The sequence below is a fragment of the Pleuronectes platessa genome, chromosome 3 (assembly GCF_947347685.1).
Source record: "Pleuronectes platessa chromosome 3, fPlePla1.1, whole genome shotgun sequence".
Taxonomy (NCBI): Eukaryota; Metazoa; Chordata; class Actinopteri; order Pleuronectiformes; family Pleuronectidae; genus Pleuronectes; species Pleuronectes platessa.
Window position 1 is genome coordinate 10,247,341 of NC_070628.1, and position 13,700 is coordinate 10,261,040.

Below are 13,700 nucleotides of genomic sequence, written 5' to 3' on the forward strand. Positions count from 1 at the left end.
TGTTTGTTTTTATTCCCGGGCCACGCCAATAAACAATCAGTGCATTAAGTGGCGAGCAAATGGAATCAATTCATCCAGTTTTGCGCAGATGAGTGCAGAAAACGAGGCGTGAAGCAGCCGCTCTCTGTGTTTGGAGTGGCTAATTAGGAGCCCATTACAGGGCATCTCAGCATGGTGCTACCCTGATTGTTTATTAGAATTTCACTAAGGTGAAGGAGAGTGAGAGAGAGAGAGGGAGAAAGAAAGGGGGACTAATAGTAGTAATAAATGGATAATAAATGGATACACACACACACAAACACACACACACAAACACAGACACACACACGCAGCCTTGGTAAATGCCAGCCCCTGGGCCTCCTACAAAAAGGGCTCTTGTAAAAGTTGAGGAAAAAAGGACCAGCACCGTGCATATGTTTGGCTCCGTCCTCTTAAAGACTGTCTTATTAAATGGGTAAGTGGCTGAGTGCTGGGACCACCAAGTGAGCCGTGCTGTCACTGGCACACTGCTCTCTGTGGGTTGAGTGCCGCCGGCGTAGACAGGATATGATATAGGGTCACCAGAAATGATGGTTTAGCCCTTGATGATGCACGGGTTCCCAGCACTCCCTGCTCCGCCTGCCAGTGGCATTTCAAGGACTTTTATAGTCCTGGATTTTTTTTTTTAGGAGTCGCAGAGCGAAGTTATAGCATCCCACGACCCGACGTTGGAAATGTGTTTGTGTGTGTGTGTGTGTGTTTGGTGGAAGGAGAACACAGTAATCGACAAAGACAACAGGGCTTTCTGAAGAGGGAGGATCAATAAACTGCTACAGGTGACTGACCTCAGTGAGCATACACACATGCAGGCGTAGGCTCATGTACCGGTGATTGTGGCATGCTCTCCTCCTAACCTCTGTGTGTGTGTGTGTGTGTGTGTGTGTGTGTGTGGACGTTCACACGCAGCCAAGTATTACTCTCTCTCTCATCTTCAGGATCTAAGGCTTGATGCCAACTGCCGCTTTGGTGCCAGGCTCTGCCTTATCACCTCCTCGACGCACACACACACACACACACACACACACACACACACATTCTTACTCACTTGTGCACTTTAAACAACCTTATTGCAAGAGTCCTCGCACAGGAACTCACACACACACACACTCGTACATGATGATCTAGCCTCCACATAAACAAAGATAAGAGCAGGAACGCGCAGCACAGGGCCCCGAGAGGTACAAAGCTATTACTGAGAGACCGCGGTCGCGTGGCTGTGTGTGTGTGTGTGTGTGTGTGTGTGTGTGTGTGTGTGTGTGTGTGTGTGTGTGTGTGTGTGTGTGTGTGTGTGTGTGTGTGTGTGTGTGCGCACAGCCCTGTGTGTGTTTATGCAGTGCCAATTGCAGAGCGGAGTCCCGCGTGTCACCACCATTCGCCAGTGTTGCACAAGCCACCGCTAACTGCATAACAGCCGGCTGCCAATCTGAGCATGAGGTGCTAAACTCCACACGCCGACTTCCTGTCAGGATCTTTGCCACCAGCCGCCCCAGCGCGCAGATTCCAATGTTATCTGACAATATAATCACAGCAAGTCACTGAACAATGTGCCAAAGGGCGCTGACAATTTGACAATGATTTTGTCAGCAGCAGTGTCTCACATTCCATCGTTGTATCACACCTATTCAAGCAGTGTGGGCCTACTTAGGTATGGGGTGTGTGTCTCCATCTTGATCCCTGACAAAAATCCCAACCTGCGGAGGTGACACAGTACAAAGCGTTTTTCCCACTTTGCCAAAGCTGACAAACCTAATTACTGTGGTGAAATTCCTGGGATCATTCCCAGATCAAGTCTCCTTAGCACGGTGAGCTGTACACTGGTGTCCCTCCGGAGAGGAATGTCTTCAGAATCCATTGATTTCCCCAACTCCCAGGTCTGAACCACGAACATGTCTCGATCGCTCACTGAAATTCCCATAGTGTTGTCTTTAGGCTTATGGCCATTACACAGTGGAAAACACAAGATCTGCCTGTTGAGGGAGGTGAAATCTCTTTACCTGTTTATCAGCTTTAAAACCTGGAGGCCGGAGTTGTAAAAGTTGGTCAGCAGTGACATGAACGACTCGACTTGACATTTATTCATTTTGTTTTAAGAGTTATTCGTGTTAACCTCATAATCAGTCCCTTTTCAACACAGTATGACTCGAAAAGCTAAAAATAGAGCGTTTCATGCACTTTTTCTCTGGCTGAGCGACAGCACTTTGCCTTTGTGTAGCGCTGGAATGAATTCCTCAGCATTATGACCACATCAGTTCCTTCAGCTCTTTGAAAATAAATGCAGCACCGAGGCAGTTTTTTTTTTTCCTCCTCCTGTTGTTATCGGAGCGTAGGCCCGGCCACCTTCTCCCTTTATGGGCATGTTTTGCTAATCTCGCTACTGGCCTCTACTTTTTTAAGTTGAAACAGGTGTTGCAGTTATAATGCAATCTTGTATTAGAGCAGAGCGCCGGTGCTCATACTCCTCAGAGGCTGTGTTTTCTTTACAGATTCCACTCTGAGCTGTGAAGCCTACCCCCGTGTTTTATAGAAGTTTGAGACAAGTCATTACAGCTATTTTAACGTGGATGTCATTTTAAGACGCCGGGTCGGATGTTCTCGTTCAGAGTCTTGTCGATGCTTCAGAAAGAGATGAAGAGTTTAAGTTCTGGCTCCGAACCAGTGGAGACAAAAGTCATCTGCAGCGTGAGTCACCACTCATTCCTGTTTTTGCCATCTGCCGTGTGCGTGTTGGGCCAGTTTTTATTGTCTGTCTTAAAATAAAAGTGATATAAAGTAAAAAATCAATCCGGCACAAAAACTCAGCGAAGGGTTTTCTTCCCGCGTCCCCTCAGCCACCCTCCTCTCGGCCCTTTCTTCCATTTTCATGTCTAAGTATAGAGGGGATTAAAGGGAGGCCATGTCTCAACCCTGAAGAACTGTCATCACTCAAAGATGAGCGGTGCCAAGCTCCTCTCTCCCTGTGTCTCCTGCTCTCTGTCTCGGTCTCTCTCTATACATCGCATTCACAACATCCCCATGGTGCTCTTTGGTCGTTCTCTTCATCCTCAATCCGCTCACACACGCACCACAGCCATGATTTAGTGTCATACACTCTTTTGTGTGTGTGTGTGTGTGTGTGTGTGTGTGCCCTTATGCATGCGTGTGACTAAACGTGCGCACACATGTGAACTGTGTGCATGGCAGCGGCCACATCAAATACACTGGAGCAGCAATCCTCCGAGACGTTACCCCATCCATTCTCATTCCCCCCATAGTGATTCCAACACAGAAAAAAGTCAACATTTCAAAACCTGAGAAAAATAATAAATAAAAAGTAAAGGCAGACTACATCTGGCACAATGTCTGTACTTAAGGTTTCCAAGTATGTGTCTGGGGAGGAGATCTGGTGGGACGAGGCCCGAATCGGCTTGGAAGCAGTAGAAACGGATGTCACTCTGGAAATTTATACGGTGCGGTTCAGGGAGCAACGGCTGTAAATTGACAAGTGATGCTTGTGAGCAGCGTTACCCGTCTGTTTCCCTTTCTCTCATCTTCTATCTCTCTTTTTTTTCCGCTCATCTTTTTCTTCTCGCAGCGTAGCTGTTACTTCTTACATCTGTGCCTGCCCCGAGCATTATTGTTAACGGGTGAGAGGTACAAAAGCAAGCCGAGGCGGGGGTGGGGGGGGAAAGGTAGCTCTGCACTGACACGTGGGAGAGAATTACTTGTATTCCCCGTGTGACATGAAATATAGTGACAGACCAAAAAAATAAGGCGAAGTACATTTGAAGCCAGGATCTTTAATCTCTAAATATAATCACTGTTTTGCTTGGATGGATGTGACCCTTAGGTCTTGTTTTGACAGTGGTGCAAGAGTGTGAAAAGAAGGGAAACTGTAACACAACTCTGATAACGTGATACAGAGTCAAAACCTGAAGATCTCTGAAACCAGTTTCTCAGCTATAATCCCTGTCATTTTGTTACTGAAAAAAGTATTACGCGTAACCTGAGCTTCAAGGCCATAGTGTGTGTGTCTGAATGTGTGTGTGCTTGTGTGAGCCTCAATGCGTGAGTGTGTGTATCTGTGCTAGACTGTGATCGAGTCATTCTACTGTATAAATGTCTCTAATGGCAGCACTCCTTTTAATAATGCAGGATCCTCTTTTCTCTGTGACAGCCACATGAGCCACCAATCCTGATACGCTTCCTCCGAGCACAGCAGGTCAACTATTTACAGAGAGCGTGTGTGTGTGTGTGTGTGTGTGTATGTGTATGGGCCACTGGACTGGAATATGATGCTGAAACACACACACACACACACACACACAGACACAGAGAAGAAAGAAAATACTTTTACTTACATGAAGTCAGGCTAATATAATATTTGACCAAATCCTTTATGACCTTACAATGAAAGCAAAAGTACCAAAAATATGGTTTTAATCCCGTATCAGATTTTCTAAAATGCTAAAAAAAAGAATGTGAACTGTCCGTGTGTGGATGGATACTCTCTGGTTTAAACTTGTTGAGATACAAATTAAGACAAATTGAGTGATCCCTCTAAACGGCACAGAATCAGCTACTATTCAGTGCTATGCCAATCCATGTGGAGAGCATGTGTGTGGCAGAAGTTTGTGGAGGATCACAGGAGTGGAGTCAGCCTACTCCGCCACAATCTGACAAAAGACTTCATCTGATATTTAAAAAAAAAATGAAAATGTTATTTCATTTTTATTTTTGGCAATATGAATTCAAAATCATCTTCACTAAAGAGCGAGGGATGAAGCGAGCCGGTGATTCTGCTTCGGCGATGACATCTGGTGCAGTGGAGTGTGCTTTTCTCCCACCAGCATTGCCGCAACACCAGTTGAGAACAGACAGATGCCGAGACCACTGTGGCAGCCCCCGTCTCTCTCTCTCTCCCTCTCTCTTTCTTCTTCTTTTTGTTCTCTCCCAGCGTACCAATCGTCTCTGATACGGGAAACATGCTGTCACATCTGGGCCTTCCAGAGAGAGAGAGAGAGAGAGAGAGAGAGAGATGTGAAGGGAGGGATACAAATGGGTGGAAGGAATCACCGGGGCGGCGGACACAGGAACTCTCGCTCAGCCGCTCGCTCGCACGCACACACATGTGAAATGTCACGGGCTCGAACATCAATGTGGGTGCCATGAGGATGATTCCCCTTTAGGGTGACAACGTGATAAGACGGGTGTATTATACTGTAGCTTCAGTGCAGCATGGTGCACGTTACGCACCGCACCCCTACCTCTTCTCTTCCGCTCGCTCCCCCTCTCATTAACCTCGCCTCTGATTGCCCCCAGGACTCCCTTGTGCTAATTAGAGGGGGGGAAATATGTCTACGATGCATGCACTCCTGTACAAACACACACACACACACACACACACGCACTCACGCACACCCAATTTTTTCGCGGCTGACAGAAAGGCTGCGATAGCTGGTGTGAGAATGAAAGGCTCATCTGCCATTGTGTTTCATCTGTACTCCGAATGTGATGGCAACTGCAGGGTTAACCCCCAGCAGGTGACGGTTAGCAGCGCCGTTGATTCCCTCTTACGCAGACAGCCGCCAACTCGGCACGTCTCGATTTAGCCGCGCTAACTCCAGAAGTGAGCGATTTGTCTCGACGTGACACAATTAGGGCTCAAACCCGCGTTTGTAGCTGTGAATTGATCATTTGGCTCGTTTCCGCCCGTCAGTGACTTGTTACAGCTGAGATCAGCGTCACAATACAAACACTTTCATTCTCGATGGCAAATTCAAATAGGATGATTGAATTAAAAAAAAGACCACAAAAAAAGAGGGTAAATCCTTCATGTTTTTAATGAGGATTGACCTCTTGTGGTGAGATGATCAGAGGGATGTTGATTAACCGACAAGATGAAACACTTCACACACACACACACACACACACACACACACAGTGACTGTTCCCTGGTCCTCTGTGAGTTAAAGCCTATCGACAGAGAAGCCTTTTCCTGCGCGGACATTTCTGATCGTTGACGTCTCCACTCAGGAGGCGTTTGTGATCTGGGGAGCAATTGGTGTATGAAGAAAAGGGCCTGTCCTCGTTCTTTCTGTTGTACATGCTGTTAGGGACGAGCACGAGCAGACACACAACATGTCGCGGGAGTTGTACAGCAAACAGCCATTTGTACCTGGACGGGACCAAGGGAGAGCTGGGGGAACGAAGAGAAGGAGGGATGGAGCGAGGGAAGAGGGGGTTGTCAGGACAGAGGGAGGTGGGCCGGGGGGGGGGGGGGGGGGGGGGGGGGGCTGGAGAGCGAAAGAGGGAGTATTTAAGAGCACTTGAGTGCCAGCGTAGATGTAGTCACCTCTCCCAGTGGACAGAGCCTGGCCCCACTGCACCATGGCATGATTTTTCACTTTAGCAAGCACCACTCAGTCGCCCGCTCCTTCCTCCTCTTCGCTCAGTCACTGCGTGCTTCAATGACTCCATCATTCCCTTTTCATTCACTATGACTACAAGGGACAAGAGTGCGCAAGCTGACACACACACACACACACACATACAACCCGCACACACAATTTGACCCATTTGCCCCCCTGCCACGTGTAGTAAATAATTCCATTGTGAGGGCCATTAGTGGGTATCTCAAGGGTTAAGAGGGGAGATTCACAGGCAGTCAGATGGGCAATTAGACAATAAGAAGATGAAATGTCTACTATTGTTTTGTTGCTTAATTGTTTCAGAGCTCATATTAGACCTGTGGCTAATTCATATACTTAATGTCCTTTCATTTGCCCTGGTGCTTTTCCCCCCCTCAAGAGCCTATATACTGTAAAGAGGAGGACATTCACACACGTGCACAGACTTACACACACACACATTAATTGTATTGCTACCTCTCTCTCTCTCACATGTGGCATCAGGTTACTCTGCCAAAAATCTAATGATCAACAGACCGGGTTTCCATCAGGGCTCAGGATTCAACATCCCCTCAGACTAAAGGAAATGTAAGACACAATTATACAAAGTATAGAGAGGGCAGAGCCAAAAGTCTTCGCCTGTCCTCCTGCATTCCAACTGCAAAGCCAAACTGGTAACGTACAGTCTGTGTGTGAGTAGTGTGTGTTTGTGTGTGTGTGTTTGTGTGTGTGGACCCTGAAGCAATGCAGCTTGCCATTTAAGCTGAGGACTGCACCTTACATGGCGAGAGCACAGTTTTGCCAGTGACATAGCCTTTTAAGAATTAGTGTCACCAAGCCAGAAACCTCACAAGGGAGACTGACTCTGAACACTGTAATGCGGTTTAATTGTGTGTATCTCTGCTAGCCTTGTGTGTGTGTAGGTGTGTGTGTGTTTATGTGTCGCGCAGCCTGCAGCCAGTCGCGTACACACGAACCTGTGGACACACTGACTGGTCCTCTGAGCCTTTAGTTTAGTTCAGCCACTGTCAGAGGGATCCTTGTATTTTTCCACAGGCATGTCAGAGGATTACACAGTCCCTCTGCTGTTGCACTGACCTCCAACTACACACTCAAACACTCACACACTCACACACAAACACACACACACACATACATCAAAGCGGCTCAGCGTAGTGCCCGGCACTGAGTTGGGGGCACACTGGTCCACTCACTCAGCAGGCTGCTGGCACACACTCTACATCTGCCCGCAGGGATTGCCAATGGCAAGCATGGCCTCTCCCAGTCTCTCTGTGTGTGTGTGTGTGTGTGTGTGTGTGTGTGTGTGTGTGTGCTTGTTTATAAGAAAAATCCAACATATGTTCTTTGTCGGGTATCTGTGTCTGAAAAGGTGATTACATCTTCTTATGAAAAAAAAGCGAGTTTAAATTTTTTGAAAGTCCAAAATGCTTTTTCAAATGAAATTTTCAATTTTCCACTTCTTTTCAGTCAGCCCAACTTGGGGTAGGAGAAAAAACTTTAAATTTTAATCACACAGCATATCCTCTTGATATCAGTAGGACCAGGTTCTTATAATTTTGCTTAAAACTTAACAAAAAAGAACTGCCCTACTCGTGCCCTCGCCCACTTAATATTTCAAAAATATGCTAATTTAATTTCTTCAAGAAAGCACTGCAGGCTTTATTCTAATGAAGATAATGACACATTTCCAAACCTTCCCATTAATACATTTTCAATCTAACTGTTGTTTTAAATACTAGTTTACATAAGGCTTTCAGATACAGTTCTCTTAAAAGAGAAATCAGATAAACAGGCACATGTACTTGGGTGCTGGGCGTAATGAACAGGAGTTATGTGCAACATGAATTATTAAAGCACCTAGGCACATTGGCTGAGGGGAAGATATGGTGCGTGTGAATTATCTCTGATCGATATATAGAGTTAAACACGGTTCCTAATTACGCCCCCGTTTGACCACACGCTCACCTCTTCTCCCACCTTTTTGTTTTCTTCTTTTTTCCAAGCTTTGCTCCCATCCCACTCTTTTTCTGTCGGGCGCTTTGGCCTACACACAGAGCAGCTACACACGCACAATGCAAATCAATGGGTCCAACACATTAACACACAGACACACAGCAACAGCAGACAAGGTAAGGGCTTCGAGACCTCTAACCCAAATACCTCTAGCCCTCCAGGTTGATCAATAGTCAGAAGAAAAAAAAGCATTAACAGCCCATCGCGCCCTTTCCATCTCTCTCACTCCTCACTAATAATTCTTTCAGCGTTATCTCTCTCGTTCCTTCCCATCTCTTCTGTGGCAGGGAGGAAAGTTTATTTCCCGGAGCTCCTTAGAAATCCCAGAAGTCTGCATGCCCCGGTCTCACCTCCAAGCCAGAGCCAGACACCCTGTTAAAGGCTGATACTATCGTTAGCCTCCCCCCCACAAGACTCAGACAGAACATGGACATTAGCAAATCCATACTTATTGCATCTGGGTTCCTCTCACTGCCTTGTAATTCATATGGAGAGACATATTAGCACGACATATTAGGCTGGCAACAGGTCTGCGAGGTGAGATGCTGCACTGACACTGAATTGACTTAGCGGGGGCCTCCCGGGACCTTGTAGGGCACCGCTGCTGGCTGACGACGAGGCCCCGGTCTGCCTGTATTGAGTTTCTGTGATGGCTGTTTAGCTTGTAGTGCTACACGGGGCAGAGAGGGGGAATGGAATGTGCTCCGGCTCATTGCGTTTACAGACAGGAACCCTGCAGACCACAAGGCTATAGGGATCAATAGAATTGGACTGCACAGCACTGTAAGTCCAGGCCAGACCCAAACACAGGAAGATTACGTTACACATAGATGGCAATCAGGAAGAGCTTACAGTGTTATCAACACAGCGAGAAACACGCATTCGATTGCACTTAAATTCAGGCAAGTGTTTCATTTTCGGATTGCATCCTCTTTTTTTGTAGATTCAAACAATATAATACATTCATGCAAACACAAAATCACATTATGTTCCTTTATCAGACAGACACTCTCACACAGGTTGTGTTTTTGTCTGGGCCTGAACCTCCAGGGGGTCCTGCATCCCCTCTCTGAACAAACAGAGCGGCGGCTTGCTTCACTTCCTCGATGTCATTGGGGCCAATCGCAGACATTGTGTGGCCGGCCGGCCCGCTGACACGGCCACCCAGCCGGCCAGGGATTTGCCGCTGGGTCACAGAGTTGACATTTATGAAAGGAAGTAGCATGGAGAGTTAAAGGGAGTTGACAGTCCTCTCATCACGTCGCGCTCCAGAATTTATAAACCTGCGAGGTGCACACCCCTCCGTTTCCAACAATAAAAGAAACAATGAAACTGTTAAGCACTGTATGACCCTCCCTGGGCCCACTACAGCGAGAATGACAGCTTTCATTTCCCCGACTAGTGCCACTGGAGTTTTAAGTTCATTTCTGGGTATTACAACGTATAACCCACTTCAAGAAGGGACCTCCCTGCATGAGGTAAAATACAGATGTTTGATCACCGCCAGATATTTAAATCTTAGGAAAACAAGACAAACCCTTCAAATAACATTCAAAAGACAAAAGCCTATATATTAAAATTACTCATAAGTGGGTAGTATGAATGATTGTGAACGAGTATTTGTGGGCCACAAGGGGGAAAGTGGAGTTTAGTGGGCCGTGAGGAACAATGAAAATCTAAAAAGGAGAAGTCAAGTGAAATGGATTGAGTGTGCTGAAGACCAGATGTGCCGTGGATGGATCAAACATCTGCTGGATCTGCAACGCTTCAACGTTCTTGAATGACCCCCGTCATCCCAACTTTCTCACCATGCGTCCCCGTAAACCTTTTGTTCTCCACGAGCCGCCCCCTCAGAGAGATCAAAAGTGGTTTCAGTAACTGATTATGTTCTGGGCTTTCAAAATAAAAGCTATTCATATCAGTTTTGGGAATATGCTTTCAAACGTGTAGAGAGATTTACAAAAAGCCACATTTTACAGTGCAGATTGGACTTTCTGTCTGTTATTGTTCTCCTTTCTGTTGTGATGGTCTAGAGCTTTTCTTGGTGTATAAGTTACAGCACAAAGAAGCAGCACCAGATGGTAATGGTGTTTATTTTTGCAGTAAGTAATCACAATTCTGGAACATATGACAGTAGACAGGCCCAGGGACCTGGAAGCATGCCCCAAGAGACCTGAGCACCACTTCCTGTTGTACCCCCATGATCACAGACACGATCACGTACACACGTGCGTAAACACGAACATCCTCTGGGCCGCTGGCGACGTGAGCCCCTAGGCCACAGGGATAGATGTGTGCTGGCACATAGGTTGGGGTGGTGTAAATTACACTGCGGCCACACTGGCACCCTCCACCTCCAAGATGGATGAACGAGCCAACTTACATGCCAGGCAACAATTCCAGGGAGGCAGTTTAAAATCGGGGAGACTGCAACGTTTGTAATTTGGGACCGTTTTATCCACTCAGTGCACTATTTCACTTCGATAAAAGAGCTATATTCCTAAAAAACCCTAATGCACTTCCATCATTCAACCTTAGCTGTAATTTACAGTGTTTATGGTCCCTTTCGAAAACTAAGCCATCAAGATATACTGCTAGAAAATGTGAGCACTTGTCCAACGCTCACTCACTGACTCAGGACAAAAGCTAACATCATATGTGGCTATAATGACTGATTTACAATTACCTTGTCCTGCTCAACATCTTGTTGCCAATTCTCCAAACAGTCGGCTTCACAGATTCCTAGTTAACATGACACAGGCTCCTTTGGGGCACCCAGAACCCGTTGTGGCCCTTCCTCGGTATGCAAGTCAGATCAGCGGTGAAATACTGTCGGGGAGAGGAGTGGGCTGGTGGGAAGGTACCACAGTGAGAGAGAGGCTCCAGTTAATGGTCTTGCATCTTCCTGGCAGCATGTCAATAATGGCTCTGATCACATTAAGTAAAGAGTCCATTAGCTTATTCTCTTTCCTCCTGCACGCTCCACAGCAAAAACACAGGAGAAAGCTGAAAAGCTCCTCTAATGCAGTGTGTCTGTGCATTACAGACACCTCCGTCTGTTCCCAGCGAGATCCATTCACTGCCATTTCCTTTTACACATAACATGAAAGGGATGTGTGGATTATTTTGATTGTGCGGAGATCAATGCCACATTCCAGGAAGTCATTTTACCATATTTCTGTAACTATTCAAAACTTTGTATTCAGAAACAACCTGTGTGGTGCAGGTTTATGCTTTGAGTTCTAAAGTTTCTTACAAAAGATGGGGTTTGCTGCCCATTACTACCCTATACTGCGACATGGTATTACACAAAAGAGAGGGGAAAAAAAGACTGATACAGTAAGACACAGTACAAACATGTGACTATGTGGCCAGCATATGTTAATGCACCTTCTCTGAACCGGCCTCTTGCCAAAATAGTAATCAAGACAAAGGAGATGTGATATAAGAGGGAGCGAAAAGCAGGTTGTCAGCCCCCCCCTCGACCAACACACACACACACACACACACACACGCCCTGGACAGACAGACCATTTCTCAGCCGCCTCACTGCTCTCCATTGGCCCTGGAGGGAGCACAGCGGCCCCCACATCTGTCTCCCAGGCCCATGACAGACCTGGCTGCTGCATCCAGACCCAGGAGATCACACGAATCATCCTCAATTAATGTGAACCATCAGGCGTTCCCTCGCTGCTCCTATCACCCCACCCCTCTGCTCTGAGGCATCCCCTCTAGCTCAGTGCTGGGTCCGCTGAGTTTTACACATTGACCACAGCTACGGTTCCTTAGCACAGTTGGGTGAGGAGAGCCAATGTTGTTGTGTATGCTTTGTGAATAGAGACAGGGAATCGATACACCAGTCCAGAACCAGACACCGCTCACATGTAAGTGCTGCGAGGCGGTTCTTCAGAGGTTCTGAACCCAGAAAACAGTCGACTTCGCTCCACAGTGCACCGGGGCCTGAAATGGTTTCCATGTGCTGCCCCATCTGCACCGCGGCTGGGCTGTGGCCAGAGGACTGTCCTTTCCACTTTTTAAAAGATGACGAGGGACAGCTTTAAAATCCAAAGAGTGGTTGTTACGATGGCGGAGGGGGTGCTTGGACGAATCGGAGGTTAGGAAACCTTTTTGAAAATGACATTTGTAAAAATACAGATGATGAGAATTGACAATTAAGTGGGAAAAAAAACGAACCTGTTTACGAAAGGCCACCTGGAACCTAGGACGGGCCAGATTGTGACTCACCCGTCTGTGGTGAAGTCCTCAATAATAATCCCTGCCTGATCCCCCCCCCCCCCCCATCCTTTCAGTCTGCGACTGCACTATAATTCTCACTACAGTCGATTAGTGTGCCCTTAGCAACAACTAACACACAGTCATGAATTTTTAACCAAAGCCATGAGTTAAATCAGGTTGAGAGGTGAAGGCAGGGTACCTTGCGGCCTGTCGGTTGATCACTGCGTCTGGCCCGGCTAAATAAGCCCTGTGGCCTCTTCACGTTTACTCAGATCAGAGCCCAGCAAGCAGTTCTCTCTGGCAGTCATGAGCATAATATTGACCAAGGCACTGCCCCTTTGCATGGCTGTTAATTACATCATAAAGTAGGAATCAAACTTGAGTGGATCTGTTCCAAGTTCTAATCAGGAACATGGGCTGGTGCAGAGGATCCTGTCTGGACTTTATTGAATAACCCGTACATCCATGTCAGCTGTCTTAGCAGGGTTGACGTTATATGGCAAATTAAATTTGGCAGGTCAAATTGTTATGTCTATGTAACGACATATGGTCTTCCACAATACTTTGTTTTCCTTCAAAGCTAACAATAATTGCTTTCATCTTTTAACAATTAAAGATAGTGAATATTTTATTTGTCATATCTATTTAAGCTTTTGGAATGAATAAATTAACAGAATAACTGACAACATTATTTTCAGGAGCTGTTTTTAACTCTCGTAACTCATGCAACTGCAAATTGATACTTATTAAAAAGTGCAAGATGACACCAATATGCTATTCTTACCTAAATGTGACTCATTCCAGCATATCTAAGGAAAACAGCATAGAAAGGCTGGCATTTTGTTATATTTACATATTTAAAAAAAACATCCAGATCACTGCCTGGCCCTGTTACAAGCACCCTCACTGTGACATAATTGTTACTGATTGTTCCATAGGGATACAACTGTTTGAGGACATGATTTTGCTGTTGACTTGTTAACTACATATCAAAGTGCAGCAGAT

General features: G+C 46.3%; 1 protein-coding gene and 1 long non-coding RNA gene across 2 annotated transcripts in view; one reads left to right on the forward strand and one right to left on the reverse strand.

Annotated features, from left to right (window-relative positions):
- Positions 1-13,700, forward strand: part of bnc2 (basonuclin 2) — a 121,885-nt gene that overhangs the window by 91,399 nt on the left and 16,786 nt on the right. The gene's annotated exons all lie outside the window — the stretch shown is intronic.
- The window catches only part of LOC128437234 (uncharacterized), an 89,198-nt gene continuing 79,847 nt past the window's right edge, over positions 4,350-13,700 (reverse strand). Inside the window, exon 3 of the long non-coding RNA XR_008338181.1 lies at positions 4,350-5,018. This is a non-coding gene — a long non-coding RNA (uncharacterized LOC128437234). The remainder of the gene's footprint in view (positions 5,019-13,700) is intronic.